This window comes from Puma concolor, chromosome D4 (assembly GCF_028749965.1).
Source record: "Puma concolor isolate L17-30 chromosome D4, mPumCon1.1.hap2, whole genome shotgun sequence".
In the NCBI taxonomy this organism is placed as follows: Eukaryota; Metazoa; Chordata; class Mammalia; order Carnivora; family Felidae; genus Puma; species Puma concolor.
The window spans coordinates 63,467,140-63,489,153 of record NC_141679.1 but is presented as its reverse complement, the minus strand read 5'-3'; the positions used below and the strand labels follow the sequence as shown (position 1 = coordinate 63,489,153).

The following is a 22,014-nucleotide window of genomic DNA, read 5'->3' as shown; positions in this document are numbered from 1 at the left end:
ATCTGGTAAAGGGTTAGTATCCAAGATCTATGAAGAACTTATCAAACTCAACATCTAAGAAACAAACAACCTAGTTAAGAAATGGGCAAAAGACATGAACAGACATTTTTATAAAGACATCCAGATGGCTAACAGACATGAAAAGATGCTCAACATTACTCATCATCAGGGAAATGCAAATCAAAACCATGATGAGATACCACCTCACACCTGTCAGAATGGCTAAAATTCACAAGAAACAACAGGTGTTGGCAAGGATGCAGAGAAAGAGGAACCCTCTTGCACTGTCAGTGGGAATGCAAACTGGTGTAACCACTGGAGAACAGACTAGAAGTTCCTCAAAAAACTAAAAACAGAACCACCCTATGGCCCAGAAATTGCATTACTAGGTATTTACCCAAAGGATACAAAAACACTTATTTGAAGGGCTATATGCACCCCAGTGTTTATAGCAGCACTATCAACAACAGCCAAACTATGGAGAGAGCCCAAATATCCATCAACTAATGAATGGATAAAGAAAATGTGGTGTATGTATACATGTATGTATATACACATATGCATACATATATGTACATATATACATACATATATGTACATATATACACATATATACATACATGCAATGGAATACCACTCAGCCATCAAAAGAATGAAACCTTTCCATTTGTGATGACAGATTGGAGCCAGAATGTGTTATGGTAAGCAAAATAAGTCAATCAGAGAAAGACAAATACCATATGACTTCATTCATATGTGGAATTTAAGAAACAAAACAGATGAACATGAGAAGAGGAAAAAAGAGAGAGAGGGAGAGAAGCAAGCCACAAGAGACTCTTAACGATAGAGAACAAACTGAGGTTTGATCTAGATGGGCTAGATGGGTGATGGGTATTAAGGAGGGCACTTGTGAGGAGTATTGGGTGTTGTATGTTAAGTGATGAATCACTGAATTCTACTCCTGAAACCAGTATTTTCCTGTATTTTAACTAAAATTTAAATTAAAAATGAAAAGAAGCTAATGGGACATGAGGTTGCCAAAAATAGTAATAGCATTAAACAGAAAAAAGATGCTTTATCATTCCTGGCAAGAAGAACAAGACAATATTACTTATGGGGTGTAAAATGATAGTTCTCCCCACTCTAGGGCTAAGAAACATAACCTCCAAGAATGACTTGGCAATTTGTGACAATTGTTTTTGTTAAGATCATCGCCTATGCACATTGGCATTAATAAGTTATATGAATTATCTTTTTATGGTGAAATATTTTCTGATTCCTTCATTTTGCTAACCAGAAACAAAAATCAGTAGTACACCATGAAAGCCTTAGGCAACTGCAGCCCACATACGTCTGTCCCATTCATTCTTATTCTACTTTCTGTAACTGTAGCCCTTTTTCTAGGACTGGAGCTCTGCCCACATTTCCATTATTTTTGGCTAGAGTCCTATTAAATGAAGGTGACTTTGAATTCCAGGCTCAATAAAAAGACCTCAGGATGGCTAGGTGATGTAAATAGTGAATGATTTACTGAGAATCTACCATTAACAAGGCACTGTTCTAAGTTCTTCATATATTTAATACATGATCTTTAGATAAGGTGCTATTATCATCATCTTATAGATAAGAAAACTGATGCTTAGGGAGTTTACAAAACTTACCCAAGGGGCGCCTGCACAGCTCAGTCGAGCATCCAACTCTTGATTTCTACTCAGGTCATGATCCCAAGGTTGTGGGATCGAGCCCTATGTCAGGCTCCATGCTGAAGGTGTAGCCTGCTTGGGATTCTCTCTCTCTCTTCCTCTGCCCCTCTCTCCAGGTTACACGTGCATGCACTCTAAAATAAAATAAAATACTTAAAAAAAAAACTTACTCAAGGTCACAATGCAGGTAAGAAACAGTTCTCCTTCCACTGCACCAACCTGCCTCTTAGATTCTAGTTCATTATAGGCTCTTCCCTTAGGGTCTGAATTTATCTCCAATTTCTCCATGTAGATATGGGAGGATTTCCCAAAACAGTGATCATTTGGAAGTGGTCACTTTGCATTGATTTTGGATCACACAGAGTTCTACCCACTTTTTCCTCCCAGAATGAACTTGAGAATATTGTATTTGAGTAGCCCAGGTGTTGACTCCAGGCCAGCCCTCTATCACTGGACACCTTCTTCCCAGCCCCTAGCCTGTGCCCTGCTGAACAGATTTTATTGCTTCCCTGAAAACCCAGTATTTCTGGATATCTAGGATACCAAAACCATGCCTACCTGAGTTTCATCATTTCACTGTAAATCTTTGAATGCTTAATCCTACCACTATAAAGAAAGGACACTGTCCCACTGTAAACAACACTTCAATACTAAATTGCATGATGATGAATTTATGCAATTAAATTTGAATTTTTCTGTGAAATGGAACATTCCAATGAAATCTTTTTTTTTTCAATAATAGTTTTCAATGTGAGGTCCTGGAAGGTGTAATGCTATGTGCAAAGAGATATTCTGGGCTTCTATTGTGTATTTAAATTATTAGACCTAGTCCCAGCTTAAAAAGGTTGAATTTATATGTACCACAGTTGTAAGACAGTCTTGTTTTCTTTTCATAATGAAGACATATACAGCTAGAAGTCAGTCCGGGCCTATGCCAAATGCTGAAATAGTTGAAGTTGTCTTTGCTGATTCTTTACCTCTTCTGTGGTACCTCACCCAAGATATCCTACTATTGTCATGTGTCACCCACACATGCCCACAGAGAGTTCCCTAAACTCTAAACCTTTCCCATTTCCATTTTTGTGCCTATCAAAAGTGTCCAGGATTTTATTTTCTCAGTCATATTCTCTATTTCCAATCTCCCCAAAGCAAAAACAAAAACAAATCCACAATATATTCTAATTATAAGTGCTTTAGTATATTCCCCCTCAAAGATAACAAATTATCAGTTTGGTTCCCAAGATTGGAAGCTAGAGGTCCCTGGTCAGAACACGGAGGGTTAAGGTGAAGAATTTCAGATGACCACAAAAGCGCAGAAGGTTGGACAGTTTGGCACATAGCCAAAGGATATGGCAGGTACAGATGGCAGCAGTCCAGTACCCAGGGATTCAGATGGCAGCTAATTGACAGGAGAAAACAACTAGGCAGGTGGCTAACAGCACAGGTTCAGCTATCTAAAGTCAGGTCAGGCACAGGGTCAGAAAACCAGTAACATTAAATCTGAGAAATAAGGAATTCATAGAAACTGAGTAATTTTGCCTGAGGAGCCTGGATTACTGAACCATTTCCTTCCCCAGCTTTGGCATAGTTTTATCCAGGCTATAGTGGTTAACTACAGGAGTCTGAGAATGAAAGCGATGTGACAGATTCAGATAAGGAGAAACCAGACAGCATCTGAGCGGCTAAGGTTAATAAGACCATTGACCAAGCCTCATGAACAAACATTGATTATTTCCCTCCTTCAGGAGAGAACACATTTATAGTATAAGGAGAACTGCAATGACTGAATCCATTCTAAATGCAATACTTAAGTCCATTCTACAGCAGGGGGGAAAAACTCACAAAGATTAATTCCACCTGAGAGCAAATGGTTGCACAGGTAATTGAGAAGGAACAGTCAAGAGAGGTTTCACAAGGGAGATGACATTTGAGCTTGATTGTAGAGCATAAATAGAACATTATCATATAGGATGAAGGACCTTCCAAACAGGGGGTACAGCATGAGCAAAGACAAGCAGGCTTGAAAACACACATTGTACTTGAGGACTTTTGGGTTGTCCAGTGTGTTCAGATATAGGCAATATGGTAGGAAATAGCAAAAACGAAGCTAGACTATAAGCATGTATACATACACAAGTGCTCACATACATATGCCTGTATATACATATATTCACATATGTATACATATTTGTATATTATATATAAATATAAATGAGTGCATAAATATAAATGTATATAGTTGTCAAACTGTAATCAGATGGTGAAGTCTTTGACTATAACCCTTAGGGAATGTGACCTTAAAGGAACACATTCAAAGGTTTTAATCAAGCAGAGAGGCATGATCAGTTTTATAAAATCAGTGATAACGATGCATAGGATGGACTGGAAGGAGAGAACTATAGCACAGATAACAGACCCATCAAAGATCAGTTACAACAATCCACACAGAAGATCATGATGAGCTAAAGCAGGGCAGTGGTCACAGGGATAGAGAGGAAAAGGCAGTTTCTGGCGTTTTTGAGGGGAGAAATCAGCACAACTTACTAACCTATTTTACACAGAAGAAAAGAAACAAAGAGGTTCCTAACTTGTGCAACAGAGGGTGATGAGATGGGAGTGCCATTAATGAAGACAAAGAAACAAGATTTGGGGAACAAGATTACAAATTGGATTCAAATTTGGGGCGCCTGGGTGGCGCAGTCGGTTAAGCGTCCGACTTCAGCCAGGTCATGATCTCGTGGTCCGGGAGTTCGAGCCCCGCGTCAGGCTCTGGGCTGATGGCTCAGAGCCTGGAGCCTGTTTCCGATTCTGTGTCTCCCTCTCTCTCTGCCCCTCCCCCGTTCATGCTCTGTCTCTCTCTGTCCCAAAAATAAATAAACGTTGAAAAAAAAAAATTAAAAAAAAAAAAAACAACAAATTGGATTCAAATTTGAAAAAACAAAAAACCAAAAAGCCTAGAACATAAGAATGAGCTTGTGCTATAAATTGAGGGTCCAGTATATTAGTAATGTTTGAATACTTGGGAATGTACAAAATCACCCAGGGAAAATGTCTAAAAGGAAACCTGGAGAAGACTAAATTTGTCTGCACATGAAAAGATGTGTCACTGACTACAAAAGTAACTGTAGAGACTTTAACCAAATGAATAATACCCAAGAGAGCAAGTCTTATATTTGAAATAGAGAGAAGGGGACAGATCATGCTTAGAGATACTGAAAAGTAGGAAAGGTTTTCTGTACTCAAATACACCATACTGACAACCAGCTACTCTATTCAAGTCTTGGAAGAACAAGAAAGTGGTAATGGTCTTTCCAGGCTCTCTTGTCCTATAATGCTTTCCTCTCAGATGTACTTGCTTAACTTCTATCTTGTTTACAGAATCCTGGCCTTTTTATGGGCTGATGCTGGCCTGGCAATGGCACAGTTGTCAAATAAAATGCATCTGAGTTCATGGAAACCAAATCTATCGTTGATATTATGCAGCCAACCTGTACGACAAGGTTCTGAAACACACTAAACCTGTTGTGGCCAAAATCATCCTATGCAAATTAAGTCTTTACATTCATCCTTATTTCCTGGTAACAATTTAGATGTAATTCTTCAAGTTATTCAGTGACATATAGTAAATGGCCTCTTCTATTACACTGATCAGCAGCAAACATCCATGTTAATTACCCTGACTATAGCAATCATTTCACAAAGTACATGTATATCAAATCATCACATGTACACTTTACATTCAATATTATCTGTCAGTTACACCTCAACAAAGCTGGAAAAGAAAAAATAAATATCCAGTTTATTATATGCTTGGAAACCTCCGTATTCTCAACAGAAAAGCTGGAATTACAAATGCACCTTACAGAGTTGTGAGGATCAAATATTTGTGAAAGTGTTTTATCAACTTTCAGTCACTTCATAATTGTTAGTTGCTATTAGTAGTATCAGACCCTGGGGTTTAATGTACAGTTAATGGCACATAGAATTAAGTGATAAAGTGATTTTTGTTCAATTTTTACTACAGCTTATAAAAACAGTAAGACATTAACCCAAATATGTGACATTTTAACAGACAAAATTTGTATTCTGATGATCTAGCTGAAAAATAATCATAGAATTATACACATTCAATCAGCACCTACATAAATACAAAAAGAAACTCTAGCCCTTTCATTGTGAATAAGGAAATACAGTAAAGAAACCTGCCCACAAGAGCCTAAACAGATGTGTTTAATCAAATCAATAATATTGTGTGAATGATAAAAGTACCAAACATCAGTGAATCAATTTCATGTTATATTCTTGGAGTGATATTGTATAGGCATTATTTTAGCAGAAAACTTTGTCCCAAAATGCTTAATCAACACTAGATAAAATACATACAAGCACTGTTGTTCTACTAGGCTTCATAAAGAATCCATTCATCCTAAGGGAATACATTCTGGTTGCCACATCTCTCCACAATATTTTATATCTATGCTCAAGAAAAGCCTGGGTGAAGAAAAAGATATGACTAAATGGTTGAACATTTTAGCAGCAAAATCCTTAAACTCATAGTAGAACAATGATGAGATTAGCTGCTCCAGAAGAAAATCAAAACTATGGAAAGTAAAGAAAAATTTATAGTCAGGGTAAGCAAAGTAAATGCAGGCTCCTACATTTCACAAGAATATACCTATTTGTAAGGGCAAAAAAAAAATATGTTGACAATGAAGTTTATTAACTCTGTTCTCCCAAGCAATTGAGGGCATCAGGAAATACAATGTTTCTAAAACAAATACTTCTGTTCAAGAAATAAGAATTATCTATACATGGGGCCTTTGTCTGAAAACATAGAACACAGAGATAAGAATCATTTCTATTGTAAAAGAAAGCTGCAGGTTGATAACAGTGGTGATCTATTTGGGAATACAGATCCAATTCTCCTGCTCACAGTGCTTAATGTCTCCAGCATTTTCCAGCCATTTCCTTCTATGGAGGCCCAGGTACGATAGCATATGCTGCATGGGATGGCCATTAACAAAGAAATGTGGGCTTAGACAAGAATCAATACCAGCTGTCGTCTTATGTGATCACAAGATAATTTTTAAAGCCCAAATAATCTCCTTGATTTGGCGTATGCAATTGAGCTCATTTTTCAGTAGCTAAAATGCATGACTACATATTTACCCCTAAACACATAAAAGGGAAACAGAACGCTGTATTTCTCAAGAAAAGCAGACTTGGCTTGCCTAGACTATAGATCAAATTAAGTGGGGCCATGAGGCAAATGAGCTCAGATTTGGGACAACAAATTCTGTCGATGAATTTGGTTCCATTAGACTTGGGTTACAAACTACACCAAAATAATGGGATTTGGTTCCATGTGAGAAAATTATGGAGCTTAAAAAAAAATTAAAAAAAAACTCTTTCCCATTACAATCAACCACTAAAGGATTCTGCAAGGGAAATGCACTCAAATGAATTAGTTGTATAACTGTTACTCTTTCATTAAAATGATTTAATAGTTCTACAAATGTCATGGCATTAGCATTTTATGCAAAGCTATAAAACAGTAGCAAGTAAAAAATCAACTGCCTTTAAAAGTCAGCACTTTTGGACTATGTTTATGAGACTACACGGTCACTTTGTGATATGAAATGGCAGCATTGCTAAGATAAATATTGCTTGCTGGCCAGTTTTATTTTGGGCAGAAGGCCATTAAAGGAAGGAGGCTGCCGAATTCATATTTCATTTGGATGGGCTTCAACAATTCATGTACATTGGCTTAATTCATCTAAGGGAAAGAGAAGCTTTTTGGAGTATCTCCTTAAGAGATTATTTAATTACATATTCCTACAAAGTTTAAACTACTCCCTTCAGGGCAGGCAATCTAAAAACATATTTATAGGCAGGTGATAGGCAGACATGTGATGGCCAAACAAACGACTTCCAGAAAGACAAAGGTGCTGACTCTGTTCACAGTCTATCCTTAATCCACTGTATCTCTAAATAGGTATTAGATGTTTTCCATCCTCATTAGAGTATGGTAGATGATGTTCATATTTTTCATTAGTTGTTTCCAAAACTATTCCTTAAGCAAAATTTTGATAACAATTGTCAACACACTTAGGCTGGATAGTAGCCCACGAAGTTTAACTTATTAACTGCACATTAGCCAACTGCTAAAGTTTAATAGTAACAAGTACCTAGTGGTATGGCTGGCATTCAGATTAAAAATAAAGGTTTGGAAAAAATATATAGGAAGGAAGGAAGGGAGGGGTGGTAGGGAGAGACAGAAAGAAAAAGGTAGGTAGGTTTGGACTGTCATAATTTTGAGTGTCAGTGGGTAAGATTTAAGTGGTTAGAACACTGTCAATGGTCCTTCAGTAGCTGATGCCACATGAGAGACTAGCTAACAAAAATGAGCAGGTAACAAAATAAGTCTCTTTTCTGTGTTATTGGCCTTCTTTGGCTAACATGTTCAATAACATGTAATGAAAGGAGACAGCATGATGCAGTGGGAGAACACTGAATTTGGAATATTAAGGTCTGGGTTAAAATCCTAGCTTGATCTTAGGAATTCAAATAGCTTGTTTTTAAACTAGGAGCCTGGATTGGATGACATCTAAGATGGTGGACCAAATGGTATGGGGAAGGAGAGCACCCTATTACCACACAACAACGACAGGCCACTAGTGGCTTCCCAACAATTATCAAGAGTAGGGGCGCCTGGGTGGCTCAGTCGGTTGGGCATCCGACTTCAGCTCAGGTCATGATCTCACGGTTCATGAGTTCGAGCCCTGTATCCAGCTCTGTGCTGCCAGCTCGGAGCCTGGAGCCTGCTTCGGGTTCTGTGTCTCCCTCTCTCTGCCCCATGCCCACTCATGCTCTGTCTCTCTCTGTCTTAAAAATAAATAAAGCATTAAAAAAAAAGAGTAGTCAGAGGGTATAGGTAAACTCTGTGTGGCTCCTTAATATCTACCTAATTGAACTGATGTGGAAGTTTGGTCACAATGGATTGGAAGTGGGCTTTTCAAGCTCCTGTATGATCTCATTCCAATAGTAAGACAGTTTCATTTATTATCTTAAACTTCTAAATGTTATGTTAGCCTAATCACTTTTAAACTTTTTCTTTAATATTTATTTATTTTTGAGAGAGAAAGCAGGAGCGGGGGGGGGGGCAGAAAAAGAGGGGGACAGAGAATCCGAAGCAGGTGCACACTGACAGCAGAGAGCCCAATGCAGTGCTCACACTTACAAACCATGAGATCACGACCAGAGTCAAAGTCACACACTTAACCAACTGAGCCACCCAGGCACCCCAGTCTTTTAAAATTCTATATTCTAATTACAATTATTAACTCCCACCAATATCTCTGTTTTTTATTATTAAAGTCTCCTCAAATTTAAAGGCAGGCAAACTGAAGCAGGAAATAAGGATGCAGTGAGTGAGTGTGAGAAACTGAGAAGTCTTCATGAGATCGACCCTAACTCTGGGTTCTAACTGTGGGACCTTTGATTATTACTGGATGCTTTATTTTTTTTTTTTATTTTAGAGAGAGAAAGCACACAAGCTGAGGAGAGAGGCAGAGGGAAGGAGAGAGAGAGAGAGAGAGAGAGAGAGAGAGGGAGGGAGGGAGGGAGAGGGGGAGGGAGAGGGGGAGGGAGAGGGAGAGAGAGACAGACAGAGAGAGAGAGACAGAGAGAGAGAGACTCTTAAGCAGGCTCCATGCTCAGCACAGAGCCCGACACTGGGCTCAATCCCACAACCCTGGGATCATGACCAAGCTGAAATCAAGAGTTGGACGCTCAACTGATTGAGCTACCCAGGTGCCTCTGATTTTTACTCGAAGCTTTAATTGGAAGTCCCACCATATTGAGTCTTTCCCACTGCTATATGAATACATTTAATTTTGCTTTCTAAATCAAAAATGCAAGTAGTGAGAAAGCATATAGTAAATGTCTAAATATCTATTGCAGACTTTGGGATTCAGAAGGTAGTAGATAACATAATCCCTGACCTCAAGAAGTTTACAGTCTATACTGGATATTTACCCAAAAAATATAAAAACACTAATTCAAAGGGATACATGCACCCCTCTGTTTATAGAAGCATTATATACAGTAGCCAAATTATGGTAGCAGCCCAAGTGTCCATCGATAGATGAATCGATAAGAAAGATGTGGTGGATAGACAGATAGATACAGAGACATAGATAGATACAGATATAGATGGCCACAAAAAAAGAATGAAATCTTACCATTTGCAACAACCTGGATGGAGCTAGAGAGTGTAAAGCTAAGCAAAATAAGTCAGAGAAAAAGACAAATACCATATGATTTCACTCATATGTGGAATTTAAGAAGCAAAACAAATGAGCCAAAGGAAGAAAAAAAGGGAGAGAGACAAACCAAGAAACAGACTAACTATAGAAAACAAACTGGTAGTTGCCAGAAAGGAGGTGGGTGGGGATGGGTGAAAGAGGTGAAGGGGGTTAAGAGTACACTTATCATGATGAGCAATGAGTAATGTATGGAATTGTCGAATCACTATATTGTACACCTGAAACTAATATAACACTGTATGTTAACCATACTGAAATTAAAATTTTAAAAATAAAAAGTAAAGTTTACAGTCTGATTAGAGATAAAAATGAAAAGTCAGTTATGTGCAGTGGTTTTCAAAATACAGTTTGTAAAAATTATTCAGGAACTTTAAGGATGCAGATTTCCAGGCTGCAGACCTAGACCCAGGGACTCCAACAAGACAGTATTTCTGGGGTGTGTTCAGTAACTGAACTGAGTAACTTTAGTAACTGAGTGCTGCATTTTTAACAGTATCCAAATAGGTGATTCTAACTAATCCACATGGTCAGGCAACCACACACTGAAAAACACCACTGAGTAGAAGCTCAGGCTCCAGAGTCAAATAATCTGGGTCTTACCAGTTTCCAGCTGTGCGACCTTGATTAAGTTACTCGGTTCTCCATGCTTTAACGTTCTCATCTATAAAATGAAGATAATAATAGCACCTGTGTCTTTAGATGGTGGTAACACTGGCACCCAGTAAGCACTTAGTAAAAGTTGTTCTTGTTTTTGTTATCATTAATATTATTATAACACTAGAAACTGATCAAGTGCTAATTGGCCTGACATTGTTCCCAGAATTCAATGATAAAAAAAGAGTTCTGACTAAGGGTAGGAAACACTTTAAGGAAGAAGAGAGAGTTGAATCACATCTTAAAGTCAGTGAAACGTTTGGATTATCAGAGAAAATAAGAAATTCTGGGTATAAGGAACATACACAGCAAATTATCAAGGAAGGTGAGAATAAGGTGTGTGAAAACAGGGAGGGTTGAAATGGGGAAAAGTGGAAGGTAAGTAGCCAGAATACTTAAAGCTCAGCAAGCCTCAAGTCCCCCCTTCTTTTTATTTTAGATACCTGTTTTAAGAGGCAGCTACATTAGAGACAGGCCCCCGCTTTAAGAAACAGGATATAAAAGATCCATTTATAATAAATTTCCTTTTTACAAAAATAATCCCTATTTACAAAATAAGTTATCACACAGAACCTTAATTCACTGTCTGCATTAAGGTTTAAGACACATTTCATTCACTAAAAATAAACAATTCAACATTCCAATAAAGGGCAATGAGCTTTTTCTGAAATCAAGAGACTATTTTATTTAATTTCGGGAACCTCAGACCCCAGCACAAGGCCAGGAACATGAGAATAGCTCTAAAACCAAATAGTTGCTCAACTGTATATATATTATATATATATATATATGTATATATATAATATATATACATATATATATATCAAATAGTTATGATATAAAATAGGATACACATTTTTAAAAAGTTTCTTTCCTTTTGAAAGCTGCCACATCCATTTATTGTTCACATTCCCACGTGAGGCTACTGCTTTAAAAATGCAACCAGATTCATTGTTTTCATTTATACTGAGTGTCCATAACTATGTAAGGAGCAATAAATTAAATTAAATATTGTACATGTCAATAGTCAATCTGGATAATTCAATTGAAAATACACTGAACTCTTATTTGACTTCACAGGAATTTAAGTAACTTCATTAAATTTGTAATTTAGTGGATGAAAAGAAAAGCACAGTGCACTGAGGCACTAACAGCCTCCCCTTGTTTCTTCTTTCCTTGGGTTTCTGTGTACACAGATCCTTAGAGGTTTACTTACAGGTACAACTTGATCCTCCAGGAAATGTCCATCAAACATCTCTACACCCCCAGAATGGAAGTATCCCCTACTGGTTCTATTGCCCAAGAACTTCTTTTCTGATTTAGGATATTCCAACTTTTCTGTTTTTATCTTAGGAAAACATCAATGGAGCATACGGGATAGTTCATTTTTTTTCTTTGACTCCTCAAATGATGTCTTGAAACTTATGACCATACCGCACTCAAAACATATCCACCACAAAGGATACAAAAATACTGATTCAAAGGGGCACATGCATCCCAATGTTTATAACAGCATTATCATCAACAGCCAAACTATGGAAAGAGCCCAAATGTTCACTGACTGATGAACGAATAAAAAAGATGTGATATGTATGTATGTATGTATGAATACACACACACACACACACACACACACACACACACACTGGACTATTACTCAGCCATCAAAAAGAATGAAATCTTGCCATTTGCAATGACATGGATGGAGCTAGAGTGTATTATGTTAAACAAAATAAGTCAGAGAAAGAAAACTAACATGATTTCACTGATACGTGGAATTTAGGGAACAAAACAGATCAACATAGGTGAAAGAAAAAAGAGAGGGAGGCAAACCACGAGAGAGACTCTTAACTACAGAGAACAAACTGAGGGCTGCTGGAGGGGAAATGGGCAGGAGGATGGGCTAAATGCACGATGGGTATTAAGGACATTGGTTGTGATGAGTACTGGGTGTTATATGTAAATGATGAATCACTAAGTTCTCCTGAAACTAATATTAAACTATATGTTAAATAACTAGAATTTAAATAAAAACTTGAAACATTAGGGGAAAAAAAAAAAACCATATGGGCCAGAAGTTCATGAGGGTGTCACAGTTCACTTTCATAGATGCTATCCATGTCCTGTAGACAGGGCAGCTGTGTTTATCACCTATAAAGCACAAACTAAATGTAGATTATGGAACTATGTCACTGAGGAATCAGTAACCAAGGCAAGGAGAGATGTCCATGTCGGTTATTAAGATATCCATTACAGTGGAAAGACTTGCTTTACAAAAGAACCACAACAGAAAAATGGGAATTTATCAGAAGTGATACTTTTACATTGCTATGCCCATAATTCCTACAATGAAAATACCCCACTAATACAATTTGTAATCTTTGATGAACTAGAAAATGTCTTTGTTCCCACTACCATTCACTTCCTGTTTTTGTGAACTGGGGATAAAATGACCAACTTAAGCTTCACTTCACTAATTTGATTCCAGTTAATGCCCCAAGGGGAGCTATCAGCATGTCTCTTCCAATTGCCTCCTAGGGAACAAGAGAGAAATATTTGGCCTATTAAAAACAATGGACGCATTCACTTCTGTACTGGCCTGATGGGGACCCTGTGCTTCCGTTTACAACTGCCAGGTTCATTCAGCTCTTTGATTACCTTCTATCAGTGTGTTCACAACCAATTCAAACCAATAGTGGGAGACAATTAAATTCACTGAAAGAGCAGTTTTTATGGTCACACCTGCCTAATGTCACCCAGTCTTTTTTCATGCACATGTAATTAATACTGTTCAATGCCAATAACTCAGACTTCCAGCAATATAGAGTATGGTGGAAAGAACTCTGTTACTACCAGGGAGTGAGCCAGGCCTGGGTTTGTGTTCCAGCTGATACACTTAGTACCCGTCTGCCATTTCAAATACTGTGACTCAATATACCTTCAATAGTCATGCTCTCTTCTAAAATAAACAGAATGATGAAAGAATAGCAAGAAATATAATGATTACACTTGCTTTTGTATTAATAGTTACTGTCACTTGAAGCACTGTCACTGAAAGTCACTGCTTTTCAATATAGGCAGGGGCAGAGTAGCACTTTGAACTAGACATCTGTTCTTCAAAGACTCATTTGAATCATCTTTCTTATAAAATATGAGCATGTACCTCTGCTCTGGCAGAAGAATATAATAGAAACATTTGTGCCTTACTAAGTCAGACCCCTTATAATACCCATTGGCAACTGGGCTGGTTTCTAGGAGAAAAGGTGAACCAATCTGCAGAAGGGTCTGATACACTCAAACCCTGTTCCCTGATTCAAAGTCAGGAAGATCAATGATGGCAGACCAGGGTGGTCCAGAATAAGACCCACAGGAAAAAAAGGCAAGCCCTCTAGAATAAAACTGTCTGTGGAAAGGTTAGCAATCCGAGCTCAAAGGCCTGAGATTCAGAAGTCAGGGGGCATGGAAATAACAATGCAGACCTAGAAGTCTCTCAGGACCCAGACATCCAAGCACAATGTTGTGTTAGAGGACATTTGACTATAGACTAAAGAACATATGAGTATGGACTTAAGTATGATCTTGGAGCTCAACCATAAGGCACCACAGTGGTTGGCACATGAGTCTGGACCACTGTCATATTGCAAAGGGAAACATCAATATTCATGGGATACTAGAGCACCCAGCTTCAACAGCAGTGCTAGGAGTTAATAGAAAGCAATGACCAAGACTTCTCATTTCCCTCTAATTCTGGCATTAGAAGAAGAAATAACCTTAATTTCAAGAAGGTAAGCCTTTGGTAAGCCTTTGGAAAAACATTGGACATCTTTCTACTAGAATATCTGGGGTCTGAAATAATCAACCTGACAAAATAATGACCATATTTGTACCCTAAATTAATAAAGTAAGTTACAATGGTTACACTGCTACAAAGGCAGGATCTACACAGCCCAACTGGAGAAAAGAGCAAGCACTGGCCTGTTGAAGAAGCTATGCCGGCAACAAATATACAACAATCTCCCAGCAGCATAGAACTGCCACCTTCTAAACCCATACATTTAGTTTATTATCTCCTTTGTTAGATTGCCAGTTAAGGTGGAAATCTGGGCATATCCCATTCCCAATGCCAATGTAGATTACTTAAAAATTGTTAATAGTATGGGGGCGCCTGGGTGGCGCAGTCAGTTAAGCGTCTGACTTCAGCCAGGTCACGATCTCGCGGTCCGTGAGTTCGAGCCCCGCGTCAGGCTCTGGGCTGATGGCTCAGAGCCTGGAGCCTGTTTCTGATTCTGTGTCTCCCTCTCTCTCTGCCCCTCCCCCGTTCATGCTCTGTCTCTCTCTGTCCCAAAAATAAATAAACTTTAAAAAAAAAAAAAAAAAATTGTTAATAGTATGAAAAGTATATGACATCTTCACACAAGAAACACTGATGTATGCAAAGGGAACGAGACGGAAGGGAAGGCTGACCATTCCCATGACTTCTCTCATGTGCTGGATGAATTTACTTAACAAGTAAGTGGAAGAGAGCTCAACAGAACCCACTGAAAAGGATAAGCAATTGAGGGAGGCAAAAGTGGTCTTGTGGGGTCATCGTACATCACATTTAACTCCCATCTGAGCCTTTAGAAAAAGCATGGGTGCTAGAGACCACATCAAGACAGGACTCTGGGAGGGACTTACTCCTCCCAGCTCTCATCTAGGGGACTACTATGCTTGCCCTTGTACAGGGGCACTGCCATGACTAGCTCATTTTGCCACACATAAAAATATGGAATTGCCCATATTGAAGTCTGATTGCCACAACAAACATGGAAAAAAATGCTGGTTCTAGCTCTGATTCTTTCCCTACTAGAATGCTAAATCTTTAAACTAATTGGTAGCTTAAAGCTCCAGACAACCTAACATTTTCATTTTCTCTTTCTTCTTTATTTATGTCTGAAATATTTAAACAAGGATCCATATTCCCTCCATTAGACCCACTTCAACTCCCAGCAGATCACAGGTATTGACATTCTTCTGTAGGAAAAGCAAACAGGGGGAAAAAATCAGCAAACATGTAAAGTTATAAAATAAATCAAATTAAGGAGAAGGAACCACCTGAGGAATCAGAGCAAGTATGAAATATGTTTGAAATATGTGACTACCAGAAACAAGAGAGAATTTTAGGCATTTCCCAATACACATTCTCAAAAGATGAGTTGAGAAAAATGTTCACACATACATGAAACCACAACAGACCCTTAAGAAGTCATGGGGCGCCTGGGTGGTTCACTCGGTTAAGTGTCCAACTTTTGATTTTGGCTCAGGTTATAATCTCACAATCTTGAGATCAAGCCCCGAGTTGGGTGTGGAGCCTGCTTAAGATATTCTCTCTCTCTCTCTCTCTCTCTCTCTCTCCCTCCCTCCCTCCCTCCAACTCTTCTCCCCTCTTGTGCACGTGTCCGTGCTCTCTATCTCAAAAAAAAAATTTTTTTTTAAAAAGTCACAATAGCCTGATGTCAAAAAAAAGAAGAAAACAACACACACTGTAATGAAAACATGCAGTGAAAACACCACGATGGATATAAGGAGTAACTGATCAGATCCTTCTAAAATGGATTACAGGGCACCTGGGTGGCTCAGACCAACTCTTGATTTCAGCTCAGGTCATATCTCAAGGTTTGTGAGCTCACGCCTCACATGGGGCTCTGCACTGGTGGTGCAGAGCCTGCTTGGGATTCTCTCTCCCTCTCTCTCGCTTCCCCTCCCCACTCACTTCCCCTCTCTCTCTCTCTCTTAAAATAAATAAACTTAAAAAAATGTAATCAGGATTATAGAAATAAGATTGTAGAATTCAAAATATTCTCCCACAAATTCAGGAGAAATTGATTAACAGGCTAATTTAATGAAAGAAAGGGTAAGATATATGGAGAGATTAGAATTTTATCTATGTCAGATGTAAAAACGGAGAAGAGAGAGAAGAAATAACTGTTTAAAATTAGAAGCAAATGTCTTAAGATGAAGAATTCATTTTGCAAATCCCAAAGCCTAAAAGAGTACTAGGCAAAATTATTTAGATGTAACCTAGATAAAATTTTGAAGTTCAAGACTTGTGAAAAAATATGCAAGAAAACAATCAGAAATAAAAGTGATGTGCGAAAGAGCAAATATCAGATTGGTCTCAATCTTTATGAACCGAATTTTGAAGGAAAAAAGTATATCACATCTATTCAAGTAGTTATCTTCAAAGACAAAAAGAAATTTCAGAAATTTAAATATTCTGAAATTAAAACACTTATGTACTCTTCATGAAAAAAACATCTAGAGTATATATATAACTGAAAATGAAAGCAAAAATTCAAGAAAAGAAAAATTGATATTATAAAAGAAAGTAGTTAGTGAAATACAGTCTAGTTAACATTTGGACAAAAAATTAATGTAAATGTCAAATTATCATTAAAAGGCTGTATGTTGTCCAATGTAAAAATGATAATTGTTTAATAATCGGGATTTAAAACTCCAATTTACAACAAAGAGCAGCAAGTGGAGAGAGGAAGCAGGAAGTAAAGGCATAGTAAGTTTCCCAAAGAAAGGAGTGGGCTCAGAAGAGCCAATGTTGCTTTTCTCTTTGAACTCCAAGTTCAAAGTCATGTCAATAGCTTGAAATTGGCCTGGGGAGAAGCATTTACACCACCGAAATCAGCAAATATTACCAATAAGGCTTTTCTTTTTTCCTCAGAGAGCCACTATTGTCCCACAGGGTATAGTCAAATACCTAGTCTTTTTTTTTTTATTTTATATTTTTATAGGGTGGTAAAACACACATAACATAAAATTCACAATTTTAACCATTTTTAAGCATGCAATTCAGTGGCATTAAGTACCTTCACAATGCTGTACAACCACCATCACACCATTTAAGAAAGTCTTAAAGTAGTCATGTAACTTAAACTTACCAATCCGGCCAAAAGGACATGAAGTAAAAGGCAATTTCATCAGGAACTGAAAACCCAGTGTCTAGAGAATCAGACAACAGGATGGACTCAAGGCTGTGGGCAGTAAACAAGTATCATGGAGCTGCATGGCTTTCCATTACAATGGCCATGGTCAGGAGCTGGGGTGGGAATTTTGCCTCCTTAATGTACCTAGCTAGGGACAGGGGTTGTAGAGGAGAAGATGTGGTCTCAAGAGATTCAGGCTGACTCTACATTTCAAACAGTCCCCTAACTTAGCCCTTTTATCTTTTGAATCAAACAAACCAGAAAGGTGCAAGAGTAGTTTCCAACATGGGCAATATACTGGAATCGCCAGATCAACTCTTAAAAAGCACTGATACCCAGGCCCACCCAGACCAATTGCAACAGAATCTGTGGGAATGTAGCCAGGACTGAGAACCACCAGTGTAAAGCCACAACTTTCAGTAAGGGACTGCAAACCTGCATGAGTCTGCATCAGGTAAGGGACTCCCCCCTCAACTGTAACTTACCTTGTGAACATCATTCCAGGGAGTCAGAAACCACAGAGGGAAAGAACATGAAATGGAAGGACACACAGTCCGTAAACTGAGCATCAAATTGAAAAGGAAAGCAATGGAGGCACCTCCCGAAGCACCACCTCAGCCAAGATTAAGCCAGTAATTTAAATCCAAATTAGAAATTGGCTAAATCTTCCATCGGTTTCATTTCTTCCACTCAGTTCTTTCTGTTTTTGGCTTTGTTTTCTCCCTAGAGGTGATCCCTGTGGATTGTGCCAAACAAGTCTATTCTGATCGATTCACTGCTATTAAGATATTTTCTAAGATTACCCAGCCTCTGTGGGATTATTCAGAGAATTTCCAATCCATTCAGAGGTAGCAAACCTATAAAATGCTGGAATGAAAAAAAATAAATAAATAAATAAATAAAAAATAAAAAAAATAAAATGCTGGAATGCATTATCAGAAGCCTGCTGTAAGATACCAGTTAATAATACATTGTCTTCCCACAAATGGGCTAGAAGGACAGAAGCCCTGAATAGCCCAGGATGTTACTGAAGTTGGTTTCAGCTGGCTGCCAATGCTTCTCAAAATAAATGTACAGCCCAGTCCACTTGAAAGATGAAACATTAGAAACAGGTCCTAGTCTGAGCTCTGTACTCTCCTTGAGAAGGTGGAAAAGGAAAGTGAACCAGCAATAATTCTCCTAGAAAACAGAAGCCAATATGGGAAGCTTTGGCCAAACCTAGGCCAGCTGTGTGGCACCAACTACCCTTGAAGTATTTATTACCAGATGAGACACTTGTTATGGGTTGGATTGTGTCTCCCAAAATGATGTTGAAGTCTTAATCCCTGGTACCTGTAAATGTGATCTTATTTGCAACTAGGGTCTTTGCAGATGATCAAGTTAAGGCAAGGTCATTAGGATGGGACCTAATCCAATATGACTGGTGTCCTTATAAACTAGAGAAATTCTGATAAAGAGACAAACATTTACAGAGGGAGGATGACGTGAAGACACAGAGAGAACATCATCAGCAAGCTAAGGACCACCTGAGGCCACCAAAAGCTAAGAGAGCAGGCACTGAACAGAGACTCCCTCCTAGCTCTCAGAAGGAACCAACCCAGCTGACACCCTGATTTCTGACTTCTGGCCTCCAGAACGAAGATAATAAACCCCCGGGTCTAAGTGACCGGGTTTGTTGTACTTTGTTACAGCAGCCCCAGGAAACTAATACAATCATCAAAATACTGTATTGGTTTAAAACCTGGTGGATCATTCAAAACCAGACCACTAATCCAGAGGACTAGGTAAAAAGAGGCATTCAACATGCAATTTGAAGAAGGCAGGCACCAAACAGAAGTGATTAGAGAAAGCTAACAGGGTGGAGGAAACAGAACCAGGAGCAATCACAACACTGAAGAGGAAATTAGTTTCACTTCCTGAACATGGATTTAGAGGCCAGGTACTGCCCTAGGTGCTGGGGATTCGAGAGCAAATAAGAAGTTACTCATCATCTGCCCTGCTAGCCTTTTGTAGATATGGTGTGCCAAGATAGTAAGCAAAGCACTTTGGGATCAAAGGGGTGGGGAGGCTCACAGAGCAACCTGGGATTTGGGGAAGACTTCCTGGAAAATAGGATATCCAAGCTCAATCTTGAAGGATGAGAAATTGGCAAGATGGGCCAAAAGACGCCCATTTTCATAAAGAATCCAAGGGCCTCTTGATAGAGTGTCTAACAGGATGTGATTTTTTTTAAGAGGAAAGAGGCACAATCTTCACATACACATTTGAACATAAAACACCACGAGTTTGTCACCTTCAGAGCTGCAAAACACCCAAAGTAATAACCAGCAGAAACAGTCACCACATTATAGAGCAGAGGAAACTGTGACCAGTGGGAGAAACCGACCTCAGCATGTGGGGGTATGAGGGCAGGAGGAATAAAAGTACATGTGCCATGCTGTATTTGTTCATGATACACAAGAGACACCCCACCTTTGAGAACTACCAGAAAAACATAGAGAACTTTGCAGGGACTCATGAGAGCAAGTGAGAGCAAGTCAGAGAATCTACAGCAAAAATGAAAACAATAAGGATCCCATAGGGTTGTTGTAAGAAATGAAGAAAGAATAAGTAATATTTCAAAGCAATTGGGATATATCACCCCCACTCCATCTATCAATGTTTGATCCTATCTGCATCTGTGTTTATCATCTTATGTTGTCATCATTATCACTTACCAATATTCATTTCTTGAAAGCAACCTATTTTGGGAATGATGGCTCTGTAACACGAATGAGACTGATTTAATGACTGGCGAGTAGCAATCTAATGGGGATCATGGTGGCTGCAAGCCTGAGCACAGACAGGAATGGCATGGACCTCCTTTCTGCTGCAGCGCTCGGCTAATTGGGTCTAATGGAGGAGCTGGAGGTATTCTCCTTACGTTTTCCTAATGATATTAATGTCTTCATGAGGTTAATGAAACTGCTAACATGGGCCGACTGTGAATGGTTTTGTGTATAATATAAAACCATGTATTCTGAGTCTTATCCAAACACTAGGGATTATTACTGTTGTGGCTCGTTTTCTCTATAAAATCAAGGATGGTTGGGGGGTGGCGGGGGGCTTATTTTTCCTTCTAAGAGCCAGAATCAAAGACCACTAAGGATCTTATCTGATTCAGAAATTCCTAGACTGCTAGGTGGACACCATCGGGGCGGGGGGGGGGGGGCGGGGGGGGAGAGAGAGTGGTTAAAACTATAGCCCTGGTTTGGTCATATCCTTTATTGTCTCTACTGCCCCCTGCTGGCCTGAAGAGGGAGGAGCGGATCTCCAGCACCCCCATGGGAGATGGAAAGCACCTGAAGACAAGATAAAATATAAACAGCTATTATTTACTATCACTTACTACATGCTTTCTAACTTAATACTCACAACATTCCTGTGGGGTAGGTCTTGTTACTGCCATTTTACAGATGAAGAAACCTAGGTTCAACTAGTAAGCCAAGTTACCCAAGGACACAGAGCTTATAAGTGGCAGAACCAGGACAAGGTATAAATCTGTCTGGCTCACAACTGTCGTTACACTCCCACCAGGGCATATAGTACAGTAAAAGTACCCATACTTCAAAACCAGATAAATTTGAATTTTGGTTTTTTTATTTTTTTTAACATTTATTTATTTTTGAGAGAGAGACAGAGCGTGAGTGGGGTTGGGGCAGAGAGAGAGAGAGAGAGAGAGAGAGAGGGAGGGAGAGGGAGACACAGAATCTGAAGCAGGCTCCAGGCTCTGAACTCTGAGCTGTCAGCACAGAGCCTGATGCGGGGCTCGAACTCATGAACCATGAGATCATGACCTGAGCTGAAGTCTGATGCTTAACCAACTGAGCCACCCAGGCGCCCGAAGTTTTGATTTTAATCCCCCAACTTAAGAGCTGTTTAACATAAACTTTCGATAAGTTATTAAATCTATTTAAATTTGCTGAACTTTTTTTCTTTATCTGTATAATGTGAATCATACCTACCTTAGAGGATTGTTGTGAGGGTTAATAATAAAGTAAGCAAAAGATAGGACCTAGAGTACAGTGGCTGCCCAACAGATGGTGGGTCCTATTTGGGGCTAGAGATAGAAGGTGGACAAGCATCAGCCTTCCTGTGGCTCGGTGGCTGCTTCACTCAGGTCCCCAGGAGGTTTGTAACTCAAAGCTCAAAAAATACCAGAATGCTCAAGTAATGATGCTAATATATCTGAATGGCTCGTTAACACTTACAAATCACTTTTGTGTATATTTTATTTGACCTTCACAAATATGTAACTACAGATGCATAAATATGCCACAATTAATTGAAGAAATTCACAATATGCCAAGCATT

General features: G+C 38.8%; 1 long non-coding RNA gene across 1 annotated transcript in view; it reads right to left on the bottom strand.

The window, feature by feature from the left end:
- Positions 1–1,511: 1,511 nt before the first annotated feature.
- Positions 1,512–22,014, bottom strand: part of LOC147574940 (uncharacterized) — an 86,388-nt gene continuing 65,885 nt past the window's right edge. Inside the window, exon 3 of the long non-coding RNA XR_015243329.1 lies at positions 1,512–1,837. This is a non-coding gene — a long non-coding RNA (uncharacterized LOC147574940). The remainder of the gene's footprint in view (positions 1,838–22,014) is intronic.